This window comes from Ursus maritimus, unplaced genomic scaffold, assembly GCF_017311325.1.
Source record: "Ursus maritimus isolate PB19 unplaced genomic scaffold, ASM1731132v1 scaffold_18, whole genome shotgun sequence".
Lineage (NCBI taxonomy): Eukaryota > Metazoa > Chordata > Mammalia > Carnivora > Ursidae > Ursus > Ursus maritimus.
Genome location: NW_024424230.1, coordinates 45044209 through 45071575, shown reverse-complemented (window position 1 = coordinate 45071575; position 27367 = coordinate 45044209).

The following is a 27367-nucleotide window of genomic DNA, read 5'->3' as shown; positions in this document are numbered from 1 at the left end:
CCTACCTCTTCAAGGATCTCAAGGATAAGTCTGGTATGATTATTAGAGATTCCCTTTCTTGGCAGGCTATGTATGAACTTCAATTTTTGCCTTCCAAGGACCAGGAGACTACTGAAATATCTGCTTAGATTTTTAGCATCGTAGCAGCTGTTTCCTGCTTGGTTTTCTTGGCAATTTGCCTCACACATGTGCAGCTTAGGAGTTGAAAAATACCTCAAGGAAAAATTGCACATATACTATCCACTTTACATTTCTGCAGTTTGATTTTCTCTCAGAAAATGACTTCTCAAGTTCTAGCAGCCTTGGCAGCCCTGTACACCAATTTTCAACTCCCCCATCAGTGAGACTGTTATAAACTCTTAGCTGGCGCTCTTTGTTCAGCACCTATATTCCATAAAGAAAATTGGCAAATGCCTGGAGAGGCGCAAGTAGCAACTGGTGTAATGCTCGTCTCTGTATTTTCCTTCTATCCAACATTTTGATCTTTCATGGCTGAAGTATACTTGGAAGGTACACTGGGACTTCCACAGCCCAAAGAGCAAGAAGCCGTCTGCTATGGACTGAATGCTTATGTCCTCCCAAAATTCATGTGTAGAAAGTTCCCATCAGACACTGGATTTGCTGGTACCTTGACTTCCTAGCCTCCAGAACTATGAGAAATACATTTCTGTTTTTTAAACCACTCCATCTACAATAATGTTATAGCAGCCTAAAATGACTGAGACACCGTCTTAGGGCAGTACTAGTTCAAGTAAGGGAATGGCTTTCTTATCCTTTCTTTCCTGCCCGTACTCCAACATGTTCTGGATTATTAACAGCAAATAGATAATATGAGTGACGGTGAAGAAAAATAAGAAGAGAAGGACCCAATCCTCTCTCTCACTAAGAGGTTGGCCTGCAGTATGCTCATTTCAAGAGCAAATAGTAATGTCATGGAATTACCTACACTTTTCAGTAATTCATTAGTGTTTCCCAGCCCAGTTTCAATGGATAAACACCTGTATCACTGATGCTTAGATTCCAGTCAGTTCTACATGGCAGCTGTATGGGAACTCTCAGAATGCAGTTTAGAAGGCAGAAAGGATCTGAAAGCAGAAAGCCCAATCCCTGCTGAAGAGGAGCCCTGAAGAGCAGAAATGAACCCAATATGCTCTTTTTTTTTCCCCTGAAATTCTGGACTCCTCCATTCTGGGCTTATTAATTCCACCCCATTTCTAAGCATTAAATAAATATAGCTCTGAAAAAAGGTGTTTGTGTTCCAGTGACAAATATAATCCATGTAGTTGTTAAACGGGAAATTCCAGAATCCTCCTGTGGCCTTGCCTCCTATTTTGCAGGAAGAAGATTCTCCCCAAAGACTGAGTTGACTAGAGCCTCATGTCCCTAGAGAGCCTCATTGGAAGTTGGTCTTTGGAAGTTCTAACATAAACATACTCCCACCCACCTGGCTCACATACAGACCATGAACAACTTGGCTCTTCTTCCCAGCAGAGCAGTTTTCTGTATGAGTCACTTACTTCTGTCTCTTTATTTTGGACTTTCTGCCTCAGGGGACCTTGAAGATCTATCCAATACTGTACTGAGAATGCTTTCAGTACTTGGCGAACAATGAACAATAGAAAACCTACTAAAAAGGCTGACTGCTCTCCTCCGTGTGCATGGGAGTCTGGGCTGGGTACTCAATTCAGTGGAAAACCACCAGAGATGCGAAACACACAAGGGAATATGCCAGGAGATGTAGCTTTCACTTTCTGAGCAAGAGAGATGAATTGATTTGGGTCTGGAAAACACGATGTCCCAAAGCTGGGAAGTGTTGGAAAACCCTTTCATGAGAGCAGTCTTCATCTCTAAACCCAGTCTGAGTTTCCAGAGCTTTTGCAGGAGATCCAGCCTGTTTTTAAAGAGTGGGCACACTGTAGACAGCCATCGCCTGTGAAGAGAAAATTCAGGGAAAAGATAGAGAGGGCTCAGGGGGGTCAGAATGGACATATCCTTCCTATAAACATCTTTGACTTGGTACTAGTGTCTTCAGCGGGGGTTCCAAAGGTTTGCCCTGATGTATTTGCAGAATCAAAAATTATTTGGTTCTCTGCCTGTTTTCAGATCTTGGAGAAAGCACATGGGGCCAGAAATATGTCCCTGCACAAGCCAAGCATAGTAAATGAGTTTTTATGCTTGTGGAGTATTTTTAATATTGTGAGATGAGAAAGCCCTCTCCTTTTCTATCTTAATTTTCTATGTGAATCATTATTAGCATCTTGGGGCCCCTGGAAATATCCAGGGTCCCGATTGGTGCTTCCTTGAACATGGACTCACTAACATTTGTCTGTCTAAAGTGAAAGGTATCTCTAATGATCCCAGCTGACATTTATTCAGTGCCTTTCACTCAGCGATCCCAAAGAGCTCCACAGGCTGATTTACGGGCTGTCCACAGAGTGGAAGTGAATGGTAATGACCACAGTGATGAAGATGGTGATGGATCGCCCAGGCTCTGGTATTTGATATGTCATGTTGTTTCTGGGGCCTTTCCAATTTCCTGAGCTTCCCAGTGATTAGAAGCATAAGGGTAAGAGAGTGCCCCGTCCATTTCACCCTGCATTTCTCAGTGGAGACGACTCTGATTGGGGCCTTGGGAGGTCTTAATTCTCTGCCTCCCTCACACAAATTTTAATAACCAGCAGAGAGCAGACATTATGAAATGCTACAGCGAGGTCACATTGCATATCTCTTCTTACCAGACATGGAGACATACCCTCATCTTCCTTCTTGTAGTGGCTTCACCACCTGAAACTCTCTTGGGGTTTTCTGCTCCAGGAGGAAAAGGGAGGGAGCAGAAGCTAGGGTAAATCTCTGCCGGTTAGGAGGCTTATGGTAACATAATTGGACACAGGGATTTCCAAATTTTTTTAAACCATGGAAACCCTCACTCCCTATTCTTTTCAAACAAAATCCTGTGGGGAATTAACATGTGAAGCAGATAAAAATGAGCTGTCCTGCTCCATTCCCTCACAGCCCCTCACCCCAACACGTTGGCCCCTGAGACCAAGATTAAAAGCCACTGGTTTCCTGAAGTGCTGGACTGTGATCCGTACACAGGAGATGTAAATTTCTTTCTAGATTTCCCCACTGACTTTTGAGTAAACTATTGAACATCTATGCCGCTCCCTTTGTTTCATCTCTAGAATAGAGCCTAAGTACTCTTCATTGAACATTACAATTCAGGCTTTAAAACTTAGGATGCGAATGTATTTGAACTATAATAATAATGAGGATAATAAGGTTTGGGCATAATTCTAAATGCCTTTTTTGATAACCTGATTTAATCCTTATAATCTCCCTATGGGGCAGGTTCTATGATTATCCCCACTTTCAGCTGGAGAAACTGAAGCACAGAGAGGTTATGCAAATTTCTGAAAGCTACTCAGCTTATAAGTGGTATAGGCATAGATCAACCCCAGATAGCCTGACTCCAAAGCCCCTTGATCTTAACCCATGACACTTGGATTTTAAACTAGTTTGCACTTTAGAATTGCTTGAGGACTTTTTAAAAATTCAGAATCCCAGACTACATCCCAGATCAATTAGATTACAGACTCTGGGGATGGGCCATTACTGACAGTATTTTAAAAATTCTTCTATTTCTCTTTATGAGTTGAATTGTGTCTTCCAAAACAGATATATTGAGGCCCTACCCCCTGCTACCTTAGAATGTGATCTTATTTGGAAATAGGGTCATTTTGGTATCTAGTCACTTCAGTTAAAGTGAGGTCATACTGTAGTAAGGTGTGCTCTTATTCCAGTATGACTGGTGTCGTTCTAAGAAGATGGTCTGGGGGTGCATGGGTGACTCAGTCAGCTAAATGTCAGACTCTTGGTTTTGGCTGGGTCATGAGATCAAACCCTGCCGGGCTCAGTGCTCAGTGCGGAGTCTCCTTGGAGTTCTTTCCTTTTTCCTCTCCCTCCCTCTCTGCTCCTTTGCCCCCCTTCCCCTCACATGTGCACGCTTTCTCTCTCTCTCTTTAAAATAAATAAATAAATAAATAAATAAAATCTTAAAAAAAAGACGAGAAGATGGGCCACTGAAGACAGAGACACACAGAGAGAATGTCATGAGCTTGAAGCCATGTACTTACAAGCCAAAGAATGCCACAGATTTGCAGCAAACCATCAAAAGGCGGAATAGGCAAACAACGATTCCCTCCTACAGGTTTCAGAGGGAATGTGGCCTTGCCAATACCTTAATTTCAGACTTCTAGGCTGCAGAATCGTGAGACCATACATTTCTGTTGCTTGAAGCCACAGAGTTTATAGGTATGTGTTAGGGCAGCCCCAGGAAACTAATATAGCTCCCCAACTGATTTGGGTGTACAGACAGGGTTGTACTGTCTGTACTGTACTGTACAGACACTGCTATATATTAATCTCTTTTCTTAAGAACTGGCTGTGTGAATGGGGGGAAATCAATCTCTATAAGGTACCCTCATTTTGATTAGGGCTGGTGGAGGTCATTGCCATCTTTTGCTTCCACCAGCTGTGCCATCCTCTAAAGTGTGGGTCAGGGTTGATCACGTATCTGACGTGGTTGGCATGAGGGAGGATTTCAAGAGTCATTCTCAGTGCTCCTGTTCATGGAAGAAACTGTAGTCGTGGGGGTGCTCCTCGCCATTGAGTGAGATGTTCCCAGACAAGAGTGGAGGATGGACAGAAGCTGAATGTGTGCTTCCCCTAAAGACAGTATAGTACAAAACCTGTGACATCATCACAGGGGAGAAAGGGCCATTAGTAAGGTGACCTGAAATCTGGACGGATAAGCTCAGGTGAGATGAACACTAGGAGAGATCGCTGGAGGCATCTGGGAAAAGGATATGTGTGAACACCTCACAGAGAAGTGTTACGAGAAGTGGCGACGGGTTTTGATCGATCACTGTAAGCATAGGCTGTTCAGGCACCTTGAGCAAAGGTGTAGAAGAGGGAATGGTAGAATGGGGGAGCGCTGGCAAGTTGTGAGTAGACTCCATGCTTACGGCAAGCTGCAGAAGAGAGCTTGGGTGAAAGGAAAGGAGTCCTGAAAGGCAGGTTAAGACAATTTTCTGGTGGGATTAGAATACCACACCGAGAAGTTCCTCAGACTTCATTTTGTAAGCAAGGTGGAGTCAACAGAAGATTTTGAACAGGGAAGGAACAGCATCGTTAACATAAATGATCTTGACAACATTTCACAGGGTCCTTACTCTGTGACCAAAGCTGAGGTGTCTCACTTAATTTTTCCAATGGCCTTACAAGATAGGTATTCTTATTATCCTAACTTAATAGATTTAAAAAACTGAAACTAAAAGAATTTCGGTAACTGCCCAAGTCATATAGCTGGTTAAGTGAAGAGAAGTGGATTTGAACCCTGGCCATCTGATTCTGGAGTCTGTGGCTTACCTGACTTATCACTGAGAATTCCCAGCATGGGTGTTGAAGAAAACTAGCCCCACTGGCAGGATGAGACAGCTGGACAGCGGATGGCAGCAGGGAGAGAATGCGGACAGAAAGGGCAGCTAGGAAAAGACTTCAGAGTCATATGAAATATCTCAAAACGAGGCCAAAAAAGATTTAATGACCGGTTATGCTGGGGAGATATCACCCCAGTCAAGGACAATTGATTAACTGGGAGAAAGATGTTACCTTTATGAGCTAAAGGAAGCAAGAAGAGGAGTGGATTGGGTGGTAGAAGAGAGTGAAATTCGTGTAGACACTTCAAAATAAAGTACTTACAGAGTGTCCATGTCATAGATATTCATGAAGTACGTGGAAACGTGATTCAGAGGCAGTTACTCTGCAGGAGAGATGGATCACTGCATCTAGACTTCAGAGACTAAATACTGTGGAGACAGTATAAGTGTGGCGTTGATGCCCATAGGCATTAGGGCTCAACTGGGTTGAAATTCCTAACCAACTGGTTATTAGCTATGTGTCCTCGGATGAACAACAGTTTCTTCATCTGCAAAAGGGGGATAATAATAGGACGTATTTCATGGTATCTTGCAGAGGGTTAAACGAGATAAGACAGGTGAAGAGCTTGGCAGAAGGCAAAGGTTGATGAAATATGTCTTTGCTTTGCTTCTCGTAACCCAGAAAGCCTCCGCCTGATATCACATGTCAGTCTTCACCTCTTTTCCCCCCAAGACCTTTCGAACTCAGCAGCTTCCTTTTTTCTTAAAGACCAATATCTCTATAAGCCCAGGAATATTTTGTAGTTTTTCCTCTTTTCTTTCTCCTGGACTTGGTGTGGAACGTGATTTTCTCCTGGTGTGGCCACCTTACTTCATGAAGTTCTGTGCGTTAGACAGAGGAAGGGACCAGGCAGCCCGCATTGCATAGCCCTGCTTGTTATCTTTGGTGGTACAGTTTGCTTATTGTCCCCACAGTTACCTCTGAGCATCTGTAGGCAATGATTCAGGGATTTTCTTTGTATGCTCTGTGCACAGTGCCTGGTATTTTATGGGGGCTCCACGCATAAATCCAAGAAACAGTTATTCTTCTTGGGCAGAGTTGAACAGAATCAGGTAACAATAACAAAAATATAAGATTGGTTTCCTAGTCCTTTGGTTCTAGAGAGACGTGTCTGTAACAGAGGAGAAAAGTGTGGAGGAAGTGACTCATTATGCCCATTTCAACTTCTTAGGGCTCAGAAAAAGAAACTTTATCTCTGGAGAAAATGAAGGATATCGTGTGTGGATGAAGGTCCTCTGTTGCTGGTGATTTGGGGGACTGTGGCTAGAAACCACGTGAGAGGATGATTACGTGGGTCATTTCAATAGCCTCATACCAGATGTCCTTCCCATGGTTGGTCTTTCTTTCAGTCCAAGGAAGATCTCATTCTCTTCTACCACCCAACCCAATCCTCTCCCTGCATTCTTAAAAAAACCCCACTTGTATCAAGTCCCCCTTTAGTCAGAAATATCTTTAATGACTTCCCTTTGCTCAAAGAAGGGAGTCTCAAGGCTTTGTGGTAGCAATCAAAGTCTTCTACCCTCAGCCCCATCCCACCTCTCCAACCTCCCCTTTCTCATGCCACTCTCATCGCTGTGAGTCAGAGCCTCTTGCTTTCCCTCACTCCCACCGCCACGTATGGCCTCTGTCTTTTCGCTATAGACCAGTATGACCCAGAGCCAGGCTCTATGTGCTGAGCAGTCAACAGTCCTTACTTCTCTAGTGTACTTTGCCCCTGGAACAGCATTACCCACCTGCCCTCCCAGCCCCCTTACTTTTCTAGGACCTACAACTCACCTGCCTCTATGCTACCTGCAGCCTCAAGTTAAAACTTAGATTATTTACAAAAGATCAGTAAGCAAACTAATTAAATACATGTAATTGAAAAGAGAATGTGGTCTGCAATGTTAAACAGAGCAAGGACTGTGGCTTTTGCATAGCATCTGACTCAGAACAGAATAGACTCTGAGAGCACCAGCCTTTTCAGAGCCTTACCTGGCAAGGTAAAAAGGGATTTGGAGAGGAGAAGGTGTCCAGAATATCCAAACGACCTGAGGAAGTAAGTAGGCCTCCTTAAACATTTACCTTGCTACCAGGGAGGCACTCGGGGTAACCTGACCTAGTAATTATCTGTGGTCTAATTGCCTACCTATTGGACTTACTCCATCTACAGCCAATGGGAATTTACCAGATTTCCCTGATCCTGATTGAGTTGACTCATATAAACTATAGTGAGTTTCTTCTTGGGGTCAATTCTCCATGGAATTAATCAAACTTTGGGCTTGTCTACTGTAATCAGCTCGATAGCCGCTTTCTGCTCATGGATGGCTTTTTGCCTTCATTAAATCTGAAGGCTTCAGCTTTTGTTAGTGCATACCACCTCAATCAATACAAGCAAGTACAGCTGTCTCCAAAACGAGGATGTCAAGCCAAGGCCCGGATAACCAATGGTTACTAAATACTTAATGATTTGTGTTGTGTGTCAACAGTTCCCCCATCGCATTTCAGTGTAGAGCTCTTGAACTTACCTTTAAAAATAATTTTTTTCCTAAGACTTATCATTTACTTTCCATACGTTATTTCCTTATTTATTATTTTATATCACACGAGCAAAGTGCTTCAGAAAACACAAAGTGGGACCCAGAAGTTAGAAGAGCTGAGAACCACCCGCTCCCATTGGCACCTTCTATCCCCAAGGGGGATGGAATTTCCTTAGTGTGGTGGTTATTGGTGCTATTTACCAAATGTTCCACTCTGCCCATTCCAGGTACAGGATAGGATTGTAGTTCCTGGCTCCTGTGTGGTGGATGGGGTCATGTGACCAGTTCTGGCCGAAGAGTTGAAAGCACAAGTAACTGTTACTTCTTTGCTGGAACATTAATGTCAGTGTGAGGCCCTTCAGGGTTCAATATGCCCTCTGCTACCAGGACCAACAATTCTCTAGATTTGGTGGCTCTGCCAGCCTGAGTCCTAGTGGTGATACCAAAGTACACAGAGTCAAGCCCCAGACTGCCTACTACGAGCCTGTAACGTAAGCGAGAAATCCACCTTTCTTGTTTTTAGCTGCTGATATGTTCACGTTTTTGTTATGTAGTAGCGTTACTTAGCTTAAGTGAGACAGGCAGCTTGCAAGATAATTAAAAAACTTGTGAGATTCGTAAGGAAGATATTATTATCAGCTTTCAAATACCATCGCTAATCTGATGACTCTCGAATTTATATTCCCAGCCCATGGTTCTTTCCTGAGCTCGCACAAACATACCTTTTTTATTTTTTAAGATTTTATTTATTTTTTTGAGAGAGAGTGAGAAAGCGAGCAGGGGGGAGGGGTAGAGGGAGAAGCAGACTCCCCGGTGAGCAGAGAGCCTGAGGTGGGACTCGATTCCAAGACCCTGGAATCAGGATCTGCGTCTAAGGCTGACATTTAACCGGCTGAGCCAGCCAGGAGACCTTGCACATACATATCTAATGACCCTACCTGACATATCCCCTTGGATGTCTCAAAAGATGCCTCAAAACTGTGTGCAACTGAACTCACAAATGTTTGCCAAACCTGGACGTCTCCAGTCTTGTATTAGCATTTAGCACTAGCATGTTCTCAGTTACTAAAGTCACTGCCCTTATAAGCTTCTCCCTTTATTTTATAGGAAGCGTGATGGGACGTAATCTTCCCGTCAGGAGGCCCAGATGACTCTGCAGAGCACAGCTCTGTCTCTGCCCACTTGTCTCCATATTTGTGGCCAATATTCTAGTGAAGGCCATCGACACCTAGCATCTGAATTACTGCAATGGCCCCATACACGATATCCCTCCTTCTCTATTGTGTTTTTTTTGAATTGAAGTATAGTTGAAGTACGTTACATTAGTTTGAGGCGTACAACAGAGCGATCCGACACGATGTTGTGCTCACCAAAGTGCAGCTGCCATCTGTCATCATACAATGCTATTACAATTCCTCCGTCTGCTTTCCTGTGCTGTATCTTTTGTGTCCTTTCATCTGATTCTGCACAGAGTAGGTGGATCTTTAAAAGAAAGATACAAAGGGGCGCCTGGGTGGCACAGCAGTTAAGCGTCTGCCTTCGGCTCAGGGCGTGATCCCAGCGTTATGGGATCGAGCCCCACATCAGGCTCCTCTGCTATGAGCCTGCTTCTTCCTCTCCCACTCCCCTGCTTGTGTTCCCTCTCTCTCTGGCTGTCTCTATCTCTGTCGAATGAATAAATAAAATCTTAAAAAAAATAATAAAAGAAAGATACAAGATCATGTGAATCCCCTTCAATGACTTCCCATTAAACTTAGACTAGATATCCAAATTCCTTACCATGGTTTACAAAGTCCTATGTGTTCTGGCTTCTCTTATTTCTGCCTTATTTCTTACATCTATGGTGCACACATACACTGACCATCTCTCAGTTGATCCAGAACAAACCAAATTGTTCAGGCGCCAAGGCCTTTGCCTTTGCTATTCCCTTTGCCTCGAATACTGTTCTGTTAGCTCTATAAATTGTATATTCCTCCCCATTGCTTAGGTCTTCTCTTAATTCTTTAAAGAGTTCTCAGGATCTCCTATCAAGAATAGGTATCTTTGTTATCTTCCAATAATCCCTATATATTTCTTTTCCTTTTTCTTTTTATTCAAGTACAGTTGACACACAGTGTTACGTTAGTTTCAGGGGTACGACTTCGTGATTGGACAAGTTTATACCCCATGCTCTGTTCCCCGCAGGTGTAGTTGCCATCAGTCCAGTTACATCGGGATTACGATATCATCCCTATATATTTCTTTAACAGCACTTATCACAACTTCAAATGTTTAGTTTGGTTTTTTTTACATGTGTAGTGTTCTCCCCACTAGAATGAAAGCTTCAAGAAGACAAGAATCTTGTCAGTCTCGCTCATCACTACAATCCCAGTACCCTGTGTAATGCTCTCGAAATATATTTAGATGAATGAGTGGATTATCCTTATGTCACAAATGAGGACAAGACCCGGAAAGCATGTGACTTGCCCAGAGTACATGGATAGCGAGTGGCAGGGACCGAGTCTCTGACCACACCTTCTGACCCTGCAGTTGGTGCTTTGGTTCTGTGTAACATACACTTTCCTGTTGCCATGCCACTGCATAAGCAGCAAAAGGTAATTTTCTTGGAGTCCGTTCTCTACCAGAATCACAAGAACTCTTTGCTTTCTCTTACCACTAAGACAGAGTGGCTTTGCAACACCGGCAGCCCAGCCGGTTTACTCATTTTTCATACTATAAAATGTTATTAAACTGCACCACACAGATAAGTACTAGAAAAATTGCCAGGTTATTTTCCTAACATAAAATTAGCCAATTTGCCTGTGTACGGGTTTGTAAAGAATGCAAAGCATCCCATTCAAGTGATTAACCTCTTAGTTAATAAAAGCAACAATTTCATGTGTATAAATAATATCATAAAAGGAACATTCATATCAAAGTTATGTAGCCCTCCCCTTCCTCTGCTCTTCTCCTTAATTGGTAAATAATTCATCAAACTCTGAAATGAATTGTGCTCCCACCCACATTTCTTCATCCAATTATCATGAAATAGGAAAGCAGGCTCCTTCTCCCTTTGGAAGGCAGGAGATAATGAAATCGTTCAGGGCTTCCCCGAGCCTGTGCTAGGCTAGATAGACGATCCAGCTGGCACGGGCCTCATCGGGCAACAGAGCGACGCTTCCTTGGGTTCTGAAGAATTGGGCTTGTCCTTTGAGTTTGCCCTCTTTCCCCAAAGGTCACGTATTTGTCTTTCCGCTAGAGCGTCCGTAAGTATCACCTGTTGTGAGTGTGACGGGCAATGGGAGGAATGGGCTGTGCGGAGCGGCCAGCTGCCTGAAGATTTTACTATGACTTTTGCGTCAAATGAGTCATGCGGATCCATTTTTACAATGCTGATGAGCCACAATTCCTGGACACGGAGATGTCCTTTTATGTTGTAAATTATGTAAGATTATTGCCGAAAGTTTCTTGTGGGAGCTATAATTTTTTCCCCTTTGGACTTCTTCATGTGTGGAAAAAACCCTACGTTAGATATAAATTAATACACTCTTGGGCTGATGACCTTTGGTTTTTTGCCTTTTACCTTTCAATTGAGGTAGAATAATGCCCAACATAGTGTAATTTGCCTTTGCAAAGCTCTTCTATGTATGTCACTATAATTCCCAAGGAGGGTCTTGCTAATATATCCCATTAAAAAACTCTTTTTCTCAGATCGTTTGGGTTCCTCTCATGAGTTCTGTTTAGAACGTGATCATTGCCTTACTCAACAGCTTCAGCTTGGTTGTAGACGGATCACAGAGGTTGTGTACCGAACTTACAATAGCGGTGTTTATACCTGGGCTTTCTTTATTTTCCCTCCAACGCATTAGAGTTTTATGGAAAAAGATAAAACAGTTACTGCCTCCTTTGCCACAGCTGTTTGAATAGCCTCTTCAGCTCGAAGTTTATGGCTGCCGAAAAATCATCTTAATTTGCAAATTGTACTAGCCGTGTTTTTTGGGTCTTACTACCATCGTCAAGCAAACAGAGAAATAGAAATGTCAGCAGCAGCATTTATGACTGACTTGGTGGGGAAACTTTTCCTTCTGAGTCAGGACGGAGCATATTACCCAAGGGAGCTGGTAAAGTGTGAATGAGACTCAGCCCTGAGCTCCCGTTCTTCGCCATCGTGTCTATGGTCAATTGAGACCGTTCGCTTTCCTTTTTCACCATTGGAAGTTGTGGCATGTGCTTTCTGTTTAAAAATGATCGCTGGAAGGCTAGACCGTTGAAATCCTTCCTAAAAATTTCCCCTTCCTTTTTTCAAATAAATGAGCTATTCTTCATTATTGCTTGAGAAATGCTGTTGTGAAACTCTGGTTATTTCTGCCACTGTGGCTGCTCTACAGAGACAAAGAAATTTCTGTAGACATGAACAATAGGAAAAGAACCATACTGCAATTGGATTGACTGGACTTGCTAAAGCAAATATGTCTTAATCTTAATTAACGAGCTTTTGACATCTGGGTGCGCGGATTGCTGGCTCTGTCACATGAGTACTTTATAATCACTGTCCTCTGGGTGACTCTCTTAGAATTTTCCTCTGTAGAGTAAATTCTTTCTATCAAACGCTGTCCCACAATATCCCAATCCACAGCAGGGAAACTTTGATCAAGGTCAAGACAAATGGACTTGGAGGGGTTTCTAGCTGACGAGGGCAGCCATTCTCTGTGACTGACTGGAGAACCCGCTTTTCTTTATCTGGGAGGGTCATACACTTCAGTGCAAGGTGCACATTTGGAAGTGGTCTGCCCATGGCATACTGAGCAGGAGGGAATGCCTGTCTAGGCATCTGACCAGCAGAAACAGTTTTATCTTCTCAGGTCCGTCCTTGGATCATTACTTAGGCTCCCAAACCTGGTAGCAGTGTTTACCCCACGACTGGAGAAGAAACAGGCTTCCTCAAACTGGGCTTTTCCTAAATGAGATCATGAAACAGACAACACGGGCAATATCTATTTTGGCATCCCCCTCTGTGACCCCCAATCACCTTCTCCTGCCAGTTCTCCATTTCTCTGGGTTCCTTTCCTTCCTTTTTTTTTTTTTTTTAAAGATTTTATTTATTTATTCGACAGAGATAGAGACAGCCAGCGAGAGAGGGAACACAAGCAGGGGGAGTGGGAGAGGAAGAAGCAGGCTTATAGCGGAGGAGCCTGACGTGGGGCTCGATCCCAGAACGCCGGGATCACGCCCTGAGCCGAAGGCAGACGCTTAACCGCTGTGCCACCCAGGCGCCCCTCCTTTCCTTCCTTTTGCCTCAAAATCTAGTTATCCGTCATCCTAGACCTTAGAAGTCCTGGTTTCTGTCACCTTGATAATGGAAGGGGGACAGGGAGCTAATATTGATTGAATAATAATATATGGTGATTAGTCCCCGTTTAAGAAGGCATACATGGTCTTGTATTGGAGTCACAGTTATGCATGCGAGTTATCCCCATTTTACAGATGAGAACCCTGAGGTTCCTATAGACTAAGTGACTTGCCTACAGCACACAGCAAGTAAAAAGTAGAGCCAGAATTGGAATTTCGGTGTGTCTGACTTCAGGGGCCGGGCTCAACTAACTCTAATCACCACAAACTTACCTAATTTCTTAAACTCAGTTAAAATTCTCTTTTTCACATATCCCTTTGGAGTCAAGTTTTCAGGTCAAGATAGATTTATAGGGAAGATTTTTTTTTCATCAGACCAACTTCAGACTCGGGAAGGGGGTCTCTCCAACCTGCCACATGGTAGACTGCCTCTTCTGTCTTGAATCATAGATCCTGTTTTGACTAGGACCATATCATGACCAAGAAAATGGGGTTGCTTTGATATTCCCAGAATCCTGGATTCATTAGATGACATTTGTGTGTTCACTGTTCTCTGCCTGTCCTGCTTTCTGTGATTCTGATGCTCTGTGTGGTTTAACATATTTAACTTCCTCGAGCTGTCCCCATTTATCAGCCCTGGAATTAGCAGGACTTTCCTATTCTGACACAGCCAGGGTCCTCCCCTGTGGTCTCACCTGGTGCATTGGTTTCACTATGTGAGTGTGGTTTGTTTGCCATCATGTTTCCATTGTCTCGCTGGTATAGTCTTCTAAAACTCAGCCCAGTCTTTCTTCTAGTTTATCATTCTTCTTTGGTCCATCCCTTTTGTGCTATTGGTTACCTCTTCCTTCCTGTATTTCTCCAACATTGATGTGTGCTAACTTTTATCTCTTATGCTTGATTATTGAAGTGGGACTTTCCTTGTGGCCTCAGAACTAGACTCTGAAGCTGAGGATAAATCAGCGTTAACTCTCTCCATCTTCTCAAGGGTTCTGTATTCATTTCGTAGGGCTGCCGTAAGAAAATACCACAGACTGTATGCCTTAAACAACAGAAATATGTTTTCTCAGTCTGGAGGCTTGAAGTCTGAGACTCAAGGTGTTGGAGAGGTTGGTTTCTTTTGAGGTCTCTCTACTTGGCTTGTAGATGGGTATCTTCTCACTGTGTCTTACCTTTGTACATATCTGTGTTCGAATCCACTCTTCTAATGAAGAAACCAGTAACATTGGATTAAAGCCCACCCGGATTATCTCATTTAATCTTAATTACCTCTTCAAAGACCCTATCTCCAAATACAGTCACATGCTAAGGTACTGGAGGTTAGAACTTCAACATACCAATTTTGGGGGGCATGAATTCAGCTTGTAGCAGGATCTAACAACTGCGTCCTTCATAAAAGGTGGTCATGCATACTTTGCTACCTTCACAATCACCCCATCCCACAGATCTATATGAAAAAAATCACTGGGTAGATGAGTGAGGGGATATGGAAGTGGTCACTGGGGGACAGCATTTGTGGCAAAAGGTTTTCTCTTCCCTTCCCAGGGGTAGGAGGAGGATGGCATGCTTTCTTTCTCTACTTCCGAGCCATATGAGGGAAGTGCCAGGAGAATCACTTGCAAGGATTAGATGTGCCTGTAACAAAAGGAAACTGTCATCCCAGTCACTGGCTGGATACTGGCGGAATCTGACCTGGTGCTTCCCAGTGAAGGAGAGTCAAGCATGATGAGAAACTTCTTGAAAGAGTCTGCTATTTCTCCCAAACTGTGTTGGCACCCCTGACCCTAATGACCAATGCTCATTTTGATATCTCTTTAATCCTCAAAAATAAGAACCTTGCTGGAATAAATTGCAGGAAAAGACTGTACTAAGGATATGGGGGCGTTCTCCAAGTGCAAATTCCCTGAAGACTTTAAAGGGCATAGAAAATCCTCATTGGTTTAAAGACCCCAAGTGAAGATCCAGTGGGATCAAAAAGGAAACATGAATCATACAGTAATCAGGCAACTAACTTAGCCCCTCCTGTTTGCCCAGAGAGGGGTTTTAGGGCACTGAGCAGTGACAGGGGCCAAAAAAGAAGTGACTGTTCCCTTTCTGAACGGGTCCTCAGTACATTGTGGCCTGTTCTAAGAAAATCATGGACACCATCTACACATCAGGGAGCGTTACACAGAAGATGAAACCAGACCAAGCCAGAGGAAGACCACCTCGGAAGTCAGCTAGCTGTATAAGACGATACCTGCCATCTTTCTATTCTTGCTCCCTGCTTTAGCGCACCGAAAGGGCTAGATATGCAGAAGGAAGAGGATTTTGAGTTGTCCCAGAGAAAACTTTAACTCCAACTCTAATGTTGGGGAAGAAGAGAATTGAGAAGATTATGTCTCTCTCCTCTTGGGCTGAAGCCTAGATAGCTGCCCCTAAGTAAATGGAAAGGTTTATTAAAATGGAGAAGAGATTACGATGTTGAAACACAATGGGATGAGTATTTAATAATTGAAAATGCCTGGAAAGCTATGGGTTTTGCCGGGATCCTGGGGACTGGAAATGGAGATTTGACAAGGTGAAGGCAGCCATTGGAAAACAAAAAACCTGGGACATGTTAAAACAGATCAGATTATTCTACCATAAATTGTATTTGATTCCCATTGAAAAGCCACAGTGAGTGTTACTGTTTAGCAAGGTTATCTCCCTCGGTCATCTCAAGTCACTGATTAGATTTTAGGTACAATGAGGTCAAAATGGAAAATTGGGATGCCACACATTTTCCTGTGCTTCAGAGTAAATTTATCTGATTCAAAGCAATCACAACTTTCGTTGTAAGAGATTAGGTTGAAAAACTAGGGATGAGATTGAAATCAAGGATATTTAAAAACAAATTGCCTCATTTTAATTTCCGTTCTCTCAAACGATGTGGTGGAGTGGAAGGTGTTAGGGTTCAGAAGATCTGGGTTTTCCTGTTGGCTCCATCCATAATGATCTATATTGAAGCAATCACATCATTGGAACTTACGGTATCTTGATTTTCTTAAGTTGTTACCCTAAATCAGTAAGCGTTTATCAAGTCTGTCATGAGGCTAATGGGCTTTAGAATTAGACTGTGTAGGTCAGAGTCCACACAATACCGCTTAGCAACTTGATCCTGCTCAGGTTACTTATCCTTTGGAGACACTGCCTTCTTATCTTTAAATGGGGATGTAGCAATGAAGCTGGGCCACAAGGAATCAGTGGAATATCTTCTGTAAAATGGAGCATTTGAGGTATGCGATCCGCTCTTCATTTCAAGAAGTCTATTATAAAACCACAGGGAAGAGAATGGATTTAAACAGAATCTTATGTCTTCAGATTATAAAAAAGAAAGAATGTCCTGGTTAGATACCAGATGTGATACTTCGAAGGCTTTCTGGATTTATCCTCCTAATTAAAAAAACAAACTAGTGAATTGTCTGATTGGAATGGATTTGCTATGATTCTGCTAAAAGTTAAAGAGATGGAGTAAATCAGTGGCTATTGAACGTTTTTAAGTCCAGGAATGGGCATCGTTAGATTCAAGTGAGCAGGTTTTATGGTGTTATTCATATCTCTGTCTTTACTGATTTCTTGTCTCCTTTTTTTGGATCAATGACTGAGTGCTAAAATCTCCAGCAATAATTATTGATTTGTTTATTTCTTTGTTATTTCTGACAATTTTTGTGTCAAGTATTTTGGAGCTGTTATTAGGTGCATACACGTTTAGGCTTTGTGTGTGTGTGTGTGTGTGTGTGTGTGTGTGTGTTTGTGTGTGATGAACTGATCCTGTTATTATTACGAAATGTTCTTTATCTCTATTTTGTCTTGAAGTGTACTTTGATAACTGTACAGCCTTTCCAGCTTTCTTATGATTAGTGTTTGCATACTTTATGCTTCCTTTTTTTTTTTTTTTTACCTTTAACAAATATGTGTCTTTGTCTTTAAAAAATTCATCTCTTTTTACGTGGTTGGGTCTTTCTTTTCATCTAGTCTGATAATCTCTGCCTTCTGATAGCAGTGGTTAGTCCATTTTGACATAATGTGATTATTGATGTGGTTAGGGTTAAATTTACCATCTTGCTATTTGTTTCCTATTTGTCCCATTCGTTCTTTGCTATTTTTTCTCTCCTTTTCTGCATTCTTTGGGATTAATAATTTTCTCAAATTATGTTTTATCTCCACTATTGGTTTATTAGCTTTATATTTTGGTTTATTTTTTAAGATTTTATTTATTTATGGGGGGAGGAGCATGAGCAGGGGGAGGGGTAGAGGGAGAGGGAGGAGCAGACTCCCCGCTGAGCAGGGAGCCCGATGCGGGGCTCAGTCCCAGGACCCTGGGATCATGACGTGAGCTGGAGGCAGACGCTTAACCAACTGAGCCACCCAGGTGCCCTTTTCGTTTATATTTTAAGTGGTCGTTCTGCATTATAATATGTATCCCTAACTTATCAGAGCCTACCTCGAATTCCTGTTTTACTATTTCACATTTAAGAACTTTACAATCCTTTTGCCCTTACTAGCGTATACTTTCTCTTACGTGTGTTATAAATTCTAAAATACATTGTTAATATTTTTGCTTTTAAAAAATCAACTGTATACTAAAGAAATAAAAATCAGGAAGAAATCCTTTGCTTATCCAAGTATTTATTGTTGCTAGCACTTTTCATTTTTTCATGTAAGACTGAGCTCTGGTATCATTTCCCTTCAGTCTGAAGAACTTCTCTACCATTTTTTGTAGTGGAGGTCTTTTCTTGATGAATTCTGTCTGCTTATGTTTATCGAGAAATGTCTTTGAAGGCTACTTTAGCTGGATGTAGGACTCTAGATTAATAGCTACTTTCCTCTTCGCATTTTAAAGGTGTCACTTCTTTGCCTTCTGCCTTGCATTATTTCTAAAGAGAAATCACTTTTCATTCTTAACATTGTTACCTTGAATGTAATGTGTCTTCTATTCCTTGGACTACTTTTAAGCTTTTCTCATTATATTTGGTATTCAGTAATATACTATACTATGCCTATGTAGGGTTTTCTTCATATTTATCCTGCTTGGAATCTATTAAGACTTATTGCATCTGTAGGTTCCAACAAATTTGGAATATATTTGGTTAGTATTTCTTGGAATATGTGTTTTCTGTTCCAGTGTTTCCCCCGTATGCCCCAGTCTCTCTCTCATTTTATTCTGGCACTCTACACATATGTTAGCCTATTTGACATTGTTTATTAGGTCATTGAGATTCTGTTTATTTTTTTTCCTATCATTTTCTTCCAGTATTTCAGTTCGGATAGTTTCTATTTGCCTGTCTTAAGTATGCTGAGTATCTCTTCTTCAGTGTCTAATGCCTTCTCAGGCTCACCCACTGAAGTTTTAAATTTCAGATACTGTGCTAATTCTAGAATTTCCACTTTGTTCTTTTAAAATAGTTCCCATTTCTATCCTGAGAATCCCTATTTATTCATATGTTCATCTTTTTCACTAGATTATTATATATATTTGTAATAGTTGTGTTAAAGTAATCCTCTGTTAATTTCAATAAATATCTGTGTTATCTCTGGGTCTGTTTGTATTGGTTGTTCTTCTTTTGGGTATTGGTCACATTTTCTTGTGCTTTTGATGTCTAATAATTTTTTATTGTGTTAGACATTGTGACTATGATATTATTAAAAATATGTATTTTTTTGCTTTTCTATAAGGAAAGCTTAGTTTTGTACTCCCAGGCAGCTTGATCCTGTTGAGGCTTGGCTTTGGGCCCTGTTAGAGATGTCTAGAGTAATCCTGCTATCTAGGTATGGCCTTTTGGAGTCTTAACTGAATGCGTGGGGTTTTCAGAGTTCTTTCTCCTCTGGCTGGTCATAACTTCAACATCTCCCATTCCTGTGACCTTCAAAATGTCCATTCTGTCCACTACTCACCAGTAGCTTTTCTCTCCTAGGTGTCACAGAATCTTATGCCATCAATATGCACATTAACGCTTGACCAAAGACATAAGGGAAACTCTCTATGGAGGGGTCCTCTGTGCTGCTGCCTCCTCCCTGGTGTGCACCCCACAGATTCCAGCTGTCTCTGCAACCGCAGACTCCAACTGAACTTAGAAATAAAAGATACCCTAAATAAGCGGCACCATAACAATGAAAACAAAATGAATTATATTTCTACAGTTATAAAAATTCAAGTATTATTTCTGTCTCTTTAATAATAGTTTTTTTTCTGACATCTGCAAGATGTCAATGTTCTTTTTGGGAAAATCATTAATTTGGAGATGAATTCTAAAAATAATTACAATATGAAATTTTAGTCTATATTAGTCACTGTGTCTATTGCTTTACACGGATTATCTCACTTACTGGTCAAGACGCTCCTCCCAATAAGACCTGTGACTGGGCCCCATTTCCCCCTGCTAATTTAAAAAGTGCCCCAAGGCAGAAAGCTGAGGTGAATGTGGAGCTCACCTTTTTGTTTCTCCCATTCTCTGTATGTTGTAAAATGCCTGAATTGTCTAGTTTTATAGTTGATTACAATGGGTAGGTAAGTGTGATACTTGTTACTTATGCTTTGCTGAAATCCTAAGGAGCTTTTTAAATAGATTCCAGCACTCTAGCAAAACTTAGTGATTCCAAATCTCCAAGGTGATGCTAGAAGCATCCATCTTCATTCTGGTGTGCATTGAGGGTTTGGACCCACTGATGCACATGTCCTCCAGTCACATCAGGCCCTGATGTGACTTGAGAACATTCTGACAAGCCTCATTTAAGAGTCTCAACTGATATATCTCTACCACTTCCCTGTGGAAGAGTAATCATAAATTAGCCAGGCCTCTCCATCAGGAAGGATTTCTCCATTTCCAGACAGATTTCAATCCTTAGATTTCCTTACTTCTAATAATTTGTCCACCTGAATTAGAGTAAACAGTTCCTTGTATTCTTAGTGTTCACACCTTCAAAATTTAGTAGACACATCATATCCCCTGCCAGTCATCACTTAACCAGGCTATACATATTTAATTATTTTAATGTATCCCCATAAATCAGCTTCTTGAACTCCCCAGTCACATGGGTTGGAATATCTTGTCCTCTCTCTGCATAAAAATGAAGAAGACTGGAACAGGACATCTTGCTTTTAGCCTTGTTTTCCTGAGGAGTAGGACCTACTTCCCATCTTCTCCAGTTAGTCATCTGATCTGGAATGTTCGTTTCGTAAACTTGCAGACTTTTTTTTTTTTCTTACTCTTTGGTTCTATTTTAATTATACTGTAAATAATTGTCACGTTCTTCAGCTTTCTTCTTTCACTGAATAAAAGTATTTAAGGTTTTATTTTTAATTTAAAAATTTAAAATACTTGCACAGTCCTCAAGTGGAATGAATCCATTAAAAATCCTGTGTGTGTAATTAAACAATCTTAGTGTCCCTAGATTTCTCTGTCATTTCTGGCACTTGGCATGCCTTCCTTGGAGGTTTTCAATTGTGGACTGTAATACTTTTAGAATAATGAGAATTCAGATTCCACAAATCACCCAAAGCCAAACATCAGTTTCTTTGGCCAATAAAGCATGCCCAGCTAGCTGATGGCTTTCAGAGGGGCTGACAAAGGGCCTTGCATGATGCACGAGTGTGGTACTGTTTAAGGCCATCACGATGTGCTGTAATTATTGTGGCAGGCTCCTTCCTGTCTAGAATATCTCCCCGAACAGTCGGTAGTGCGTCTTGGGGTTGACAGGTGGCTAGATTCCCCTCTGTGCTGGTGAGGATGTTAGATGTTGCCCGGAGAATTTAAAGCAACATAGGCAGCGCCTTAGCACTGGAATTGTTCTGATTTTCCCTTCAGCTCTGCGCAATATGCATTTCTTAGGCACAAGCAAGAGGAAAGCCTCTTTTTACCCTTTTTCCTGAACTCCTCTCTTCACCAAGGCACATTCTCCAATTTGCTGGCTGCCCCTGGGAGCCATCCTTACAGTGTCCCCTGACAGCCCTGTGCCCATGTTTTATGCAAAGATGTGAGCAGCTGGCCACCAAGCCCCTGAGAGTCTGGGGCTTTTGTGTTCCAAAGCCTCTTCTCTGCCTTCTTTTCCCTCCCCTCCTGGCTTCTAGGCTGTGTGATCTTTTCTCCACCACTCCCTTGTGTCGGCATTTGCTGGCTGCGCTCTGAGCTTTTTCCATGCCAGGCATCCGTGCCGAGGAATAGTGAACTTTCCTAAAAAGTGGTTGATAAACACTGGGAGTGGTGACAGAGAATGTCTGGTACTTAGTAGGCCCCCCTGGCTGAGCCTTTGTTCTAACCTTCTGAACAAGTCCCACATTACCAGGCAGAAAGCATAAAGAGGCTCTATAGCGTATCGGATCGAAAACAGGGAAGGGAGCAGAGTCTGTTATGAGGCTTAAATCAGATAATGCATGCAGAATTCTGAAAGAGTGAGAGCTCCGTAGATGAACTTGGACCCTGGAATGAGACTGCTTCGGTTTAAAGCTCAGTTCTACCACTTACTATGTCTGTGACCTTGGGCAAGGTCACCTGTCCTCTCTGTACCTCAGTAGTTGCATCAGCAAAATAGAAACATGAATTGTTCCTTCACCAGTGTTGTGATAAAGATTCAAGGAATCAATACATATAAAGAACTTAAAGTGCCTAGCAAGTACTAAGTGCATAAGTGTTCAATAAAGGGTAATTAAAATAGCAATATTGTTATTATCGTAATTATGAGGGACCTCACCAATTCATCAGTGCCTCTATAGAACTCAATTTCTTCAGTGGATCTAGAAGAGGTCATCAACTTGTAGACACAGAGAACAGACCGGAAGCTCCAGTGCGAGTTCTAGGCTCACTGGGTTGTAGTTTGTGGTGGGAGGGGCCTTTGTTGTGTCTGGTCAGGCTGTGTGGCATCGATGCCCGTGTACCCAATGAGAACAATGGTGTAGAGTTGCAGACACAGGTATGGAGGTGTCCACTCTGCTCTGATAACAGGGAAATTAAATTTAGAATCTAGGCTTGCTGGTGAGTGTAATCCTAAGGCAAAGAAAAAAAATATCTTTGATACCTCTGCCCAAAGTCATGCTAATATGAAGAAAGTTACTTTCTTGTTCTGAGCAAGTTCAGGAAAGAGAAAAGGGCCGCTCTATCAGCCAGAAATCCAGTCTTTAAAAACAAAGGAAGGGTACAACTACCATTCATTTGGTAGGAAATCGGCCTTATAGAAGTGTTGGACAATATCAGGAAGACCTCCAAAATTGCAAGGGGGCATTGGGAGGAGATAGGCACAGAGAAGTGTTTCTAGAAGTCTCTCTGGACTTCTGGACATTTTATTCCACACCTTGCCCAGGGGGCCTGGAGCTGACTTTTCATTGGAGCAGCCTTTTGCCTTGTGCCCACTCTGGGAACTGGACTCCTTATCCACTGACATTCATTGCAAGAGCTGCTCTCATTAACTAGGCGGGCAAACATACTTAAGGCATGAGTCCTGCATCTGGCCAGAGTGGATCACAGTCAAAGTTAGGGTTCCTCTTTAGGAGGTAGCATGACGCTCATCAGAATGAACTCTGCCTCCAATAGAAGGTTGTGTGGCTCCGTTCAAGGACTGGCTGAGGTCTGAGCTGCCTCTGATTTCATCTGCCCCTTAGAGAGAAGATAGAGACGCACTACTGTCTCCTATTTATCATTCTCAATGGGAACTGTGTGGGCAGCTTCCATTACGCCAGGCCAAATTTAGACGAATGAAAAGGTCGACTAAGTAATTATTGATTTTATATGTGTGCATAAATTAGAGCATGGAGTCCTTTAGTCACTGCTAAAAATAAGCCACCTATGGATTGGGTTTGGGAGACGAGGGCCTGTGTAACGAGGAGAAAGCAATAACTCTGGAGGAAATCTGTACATTGGATAACTATTTCCTTATGGTTGTCATGATGGTTCAAGACTTACATAAAAAATCAGCCAGTGGAGCATTTTGGATATCTGGGAGAGGAATGGACAAGGCAAACCACAGCCATGCTTTCTCTTTAATCATAAAACTGATATTGGCCATAATCCTTTTAGCAACAAGCTTTTCTCAAGCAGCGGTGACTTATGAACGCTATTCTGAGGAGAACTAGTCAATATATTAGTTTTCTTTTAATTATGCAGCTGCAGCAGCAAGTCATGCATGAGTTTTATGGAGCTTTGTGAATTTGCCATCGGTTCTGGGAAGCAGAGAATTTATTTGTATACCGTGGAGCAATTTGCTCTGGTTAGAAGGGAAACCATATCCTTCTATCTTAAAAATGAAGAGCTGGTATTTGAATGGGAAATTCCAAGAATCTAATGATCAAATCAGCCAAGGCTGTTAATTAAAATTGATGAGTATTAAGCATTTATGTAGCACTCTAGAATGTTGTGGGGCTGGAAAATTACCAATTGCCTGAAGTTTGCAACTATTGACATGCTTACAAGGGAGAAAAATATGGTAATAAGAGAAGAAAGTATGTTGTTATCAAACATCTTATACTTGGGGTGAATATTGCCCTTATGCCTTTTAGAGGTAGGTTCAGCTAAATGATACGACTATCTTACTTCGGCTTAGATTTGAGTGGTTTGAAGTCAATTTATGCATTATGTGTGCATCTTAAATTTTAGGTCACAGTAATTCTCTCTCTCCTTGGTTAGTAGTTCCTGTAATGCTGAGAAGCAAAATGTCTTGTTCAAGCGTAACTTGGTATTACTTAGAAGCAGCCCCGAGGAAGCAGATTGTTCCATTCGGCTTGATCTAATGGGCCACAACAGCTCCCAAATTGAAGAAATGAGGATTGGCATGTCAAGGAAGAGGAGTAGTTGAGAGGGAAGGTGGTGGCCTGTGACGAGGATTTACTGACCTCTGGAACGATGTGACCCTTGCATATAAGTTCAGTTCCGCCCCAGGCCCTGGCTCCAGGCCCAATCTTGATCTCGGCCTGGGAGGGTTTTTGTGGTCTGACTTTGGGGATCAGCTCTGTGTCAGTCATGCTACCCACTCGGCTGTGACCTTGAACTCCAATTTGCATAAAGGCGCTTCTCTCGGTCTCCCCTTTGTGTCCTAATCATGGCGGCTGGGTCCTTGTCTTGCTGCTTGTGGCTGTCAATCCTCTTTGTTCTTTTAGAACTGATGTCTTCCATTGCCATCCTCTACCCAAAGTCAAGAGGCGTAGAACCTTCTCTATAACTTAACTCCTGGAGGAGTGGATATTGCCTGTTTCTATTCTTCATGTCATCCTTCAAATGGATGTGGGGACACCCTCACTCCTTTGAGTTGTCCACCTTTCCCTCCCCCTGCTTCATTGCTGACTAATAGCCTTAGACAAACAGGTGTTGATTGTTGGGCACTTTCCAAGCTACATATCCAACATCTAGTGGGGTCCCTGGACCATAGTAGCTGTTCAATAAATCTTTGGTGAATAAATGACTTCATTTTATCTGCTACCCAGGACTTTTTCCAGTGTTTGCTGGCAAAGTCCATTTGCCCAGAAACTACCTATCTCAGCTCACCCCAGCTTGCGGAGGCTGCCTTGCCCTCCCTTGAGCTCACACGCAACACCAAAATATCACGCATCTGGGGGAGGTTGGTGTCATTGGCAAGATGGGCCTTCAATGGCTCGTTCTTCTCTGCAGGCTCTTAAAAATGTCAGCCTGCTCTAGTCGTATTTTCTCTCTTCTTTGTCTCCTGGTTCTCGCTCAGAAACCTTGGGAAAGAGTTAATTTGATGAAATTAATGTACCTCAAAGTGCCAAAGACTAGCAACTCAGGGCAGTTAGCCAGTTTAGGCCTGAGTCGCAGTCAGTGGAGCCAAGAGGAAGTTCTACCATAGGCATAGCAGGGATGTTTTTAGAAACTGGAGATGTTCTGCTTGGAGAAGAATCATCTTAAGAGGGTCACAGCAGCTGTTTTCAAATATATATACACGCCTGATGTGTAAAAGACAGAATACATCTATATTGTACAAGGAAGAATGGGTGATGACTTGTCCTGGGGGGAGAGAGAGAGTTCTGGGAAGGTGAACGCTGGCTCTCTTCCAGACACGGAGGCAGGCCAAGCCAGGGTGGTGGGGGAGCCCATCGTAGTTGGTGGCATGTGATCATTACACGGTGGACCCCTGGTTCTTGACCCTCCCACCACGAGTAGGAGTATATAACCAGGCTGAATTTCACCCAGAGCGCTTCCCCAGTTGTCCTCATCCCACTGCAATTGCCCTTTTCTGGTGTCTAAGTGGTGTCTCAGTGTTTCCTTCCGCGGCAGTTGCAACGTCATGACGCTTGTGGCTGCTTGCCTTGTCTTTATAGTGAGCCCATTCCTCTTGCCAAAAGTTGCTTTAGAAACAAGCATAGGTGGCATGATCCTGGCCCATGCATTCGAGGGGATGTCTTTTAGGGTAAGAGTAGTGGTTCTTGGAAGAGTTTCTCCTCTTCTAAGAAAGGAAACAGAGCCTGTATTGTTCCGCTGGAAGTCATTGTATCGGGATATCAAGTCTGGAACTCCAGCAACAACCTTTCCCTGGCCTGAGGCTGAAGTCAGAGCCCAAATATCGGGTTCTTCATGACAAGATTGACCAACCGAAGCAATTGATTCCAGAGCTGTTCTGCTTCTGAAACTTCTTCTTTTGATACATTTCCTTATTTTTTTTAAAGGCAATTTATTACAGATTCTGATACTTGCAGCCAAAACCATCCTTTCTGAGACAGAGTGTTTTCTGTCGCTTCTTTGAAAATGAAGAAAGAAAGACAATCTGTGGGAAGAGTCAAGTTCAACTTTTGGATGACATTAGTTCTTACTATACTGTGGCTGGTCAGATTTATGTGTCATTTTCTTTGCTCTTCCCTCTAGGGAAACCAGGATAATATTTCAATTTTCATCTTGAAAGTTAGTTTACCAGCATTGTGATATGTCTCCAGTAGTTTCCTTTCAATCAGTATTAGATTAAAATAAAATTGAGTCGGGGCGCCTGGGTGGCTCTGTTGGATAAGCGACTGCTTTCAGTTCAGGTCATGATCCCGGGGTCCTGGGATCGAGTCCCGCATCGGGCTCCCTGCTCAGTGGGGAGTCTGCTTTTCCCTCTGACCCTCCCCTTTCTTGTGCTCTCTCTCTTTTCCATTCTCTCTCTCTCTCAAATAAATACAATCTTAAAAAATAAAATAAAATAAAATGAAATAAAATAAAAAAATAAAATTGAGTCAATTCAAACACCAAATGCAAGCAGCCCATCATGAAGACACAGGCCATAGAGGGCAAAGGCCAGTTGATTTTTCTGTGCCACAAAGAGGGAGACTCAGATAGAGGGTTACATCCTGCGCCATCCTCTGCCCTCGAGATTCTGGTCAGAGAGAGACACTGTTGAACATTCTGAGTCACCTAGCCAAATGTGAAAGGGTCTGCTAAGTTTTGGCTTCTAAGAATCCAGAATGTCAATAAGATGACAGTGACTTTGAAAGTCCCTTGCCAATTGTAATTGTAGGATGTATGGAAGGCATCATTTGCAGAGTTTTGGAAAAGACAAATTCTAGATTTGGTCCTAGGATAGCAAAAGCGGCCCTGATTGAAGCAAGAGCTCTAGAATCATTTCTATTCTGACGGATGACTCAGGTAAGGACTTATGCCCCCCTCCCCCTTGACAAAAAAATCAGATGCTTTATCTGAATTAACAAAGGGCTACCGGGAGGGTAGGCGGCTCAGCTCCTGCATCAGGAATGGGTTGAAGTTATTGGCTGCTGGTACGTCTTTATACACAGTTCACAGTCCCTTTGCATCATGTCACATCTGATACGGTATAATGTGATGTGACTAATGTAATCAGATGTGAAGTGCACTACAGCAACATGTCAAGTTGAAAAGAGAAATAGGCTTCTCTCTAAATCATGGTTGGCTTATTTCTCTCAGCCGGAGGGCTCCGTTTTCAGAGTGAAGAGTTTTCTATGTTGACCTTCTGGCCAAGGGCGTATGTCAGGAGGGCTAGTCTTTCCCGGAGGTGATGACCCTGGATACACGAGCTGAAGCCTCATACGTTGGCTCCCACCTGCCTTTCAAATC